Below are 1543 nucleotides of genomic sequence, written 5' to 3'. Positions count from 1 at the left end.
TAGAAGTATAGAAGGATTTATAATTGATAAAATACTGAAGTAAGTTCAACTAAGAAACCAGATCATTGGATTGGGTGTGAGTTTTAAAAATGATTTTTTTTCTACTTCTTACTATTTTGACTATTTCATAAAATAATACGTTTTATAGTAACTACAAAACGTACTGTTCCATTATTATTGCCAACATATTTCAACTGTTTAGATATGTTAGCAATAATGAATTAAACCACTGAAAATTAAATTAATTATAATTAATAGTCAGCTAATTAGAATACTATTTCGGACCAATTTCACATGTTATATATAATATATGGAAATAAAAAGGTATATAAATATATATATATATATATATAAACCATAGTATATATTATATATATATATATATATATATACCATAGTATATATATATACTATGCGTCTATGCCCAACTATAACCACCATGTGATGACTATGAGATATCATTAGCAATACAGATTTACAACAGTTGGATGTTAATATGATATCAAATAGAGTTGTAACAGCAGTTATAATGCGATGTTCAGTAGATGTTTATGATTAACCTCGCTTATATAATGTCGCTCAACCTGGCGTTTAGCATCTCCAGTATATCAATAAGAAGTCCTAAGGATCTGTATATTAACATCACATTTCCAAAATAAACTACCTCGCGACATCTATGAGATTGATTTATGCACACAGGGTAATATAGTATTCTAAAATATAATATGTATATTTTAGGAAAACATTTTAGATGATTTACAGAACATAGTGGCATAGCAGACTGTTATGTTGGTACAGTAGATGGATCTATAATAAAAGTTGTAAATATTTGTTATGATTTTAAAAATAAAAACAAAATTGTGATACTTGGAAATTATTTTCTAGATAAGTACAACGCTTATGAAAAGCCTATAGAAAGTTCTAAATTAGGTATTTACAAAATAAGCAATCTATCATCTAATTTAAAAAAATGGGAAGCCAAGAGTATAAAATGTAAATATATGGTACTTGATATATCTAATGATCTAATGGCCATGCCTATACTTCATACCATAAGAAAAAATAATTAATTATTTTTATTATCTTTATTTTTCTTATTTTTTTTTTGTAATTATTCATAACTTATTATTAACAATATAAAATAAACACCAATATTTTAATCAATTATTAATATGTGTATCTATAGGTATAGATTTAATTTTAATGTTTAGGATATATCATTACGATCATTAGATACGAGTGTATTGTTTTAAAACTAGCACAAATTCGTCTTTTATTTTCTGAGTGAAAAGTGTAAATATACATTATATTGAACCCCCTTAACAATAGTGCCTTGCATAAAAGATCTTTCTCAAATCATAATTAAATCAATTTATAAATATGGTTGTGCAGTATTTCGCTGATAATATACACTTAGCATATAGGTAGGTACCTACCAAAAAAAAAAAACAAATGGAACAATTCGTATTTCTGGGGTTCGTGTTCCTTAGGTAGGATACTGCAGTGAAACATTGTCTTTTATAGCTAAGGATTGAAAATGCAA

The sequence above is a fragment of the Acyrthosiphon pisum genome, chromosome A2, assembly GCF_005508785.2.
Source record: "Acyrthosiphon pisum isolate AL4f chromosome A2, pea_aphid_22Mar2018_4r6ur, whole genome shotgun sequence".
NCBI classification, from domain to species: Eukaryota; Metazoa; Arthropoda; class Insecta; order Hemiptera; family Aphididae; genus Acyrthosiphon; species Acyrthosiphon pisum.
This window is presented reverse-complemented; position numbering follows the sequence as displayed.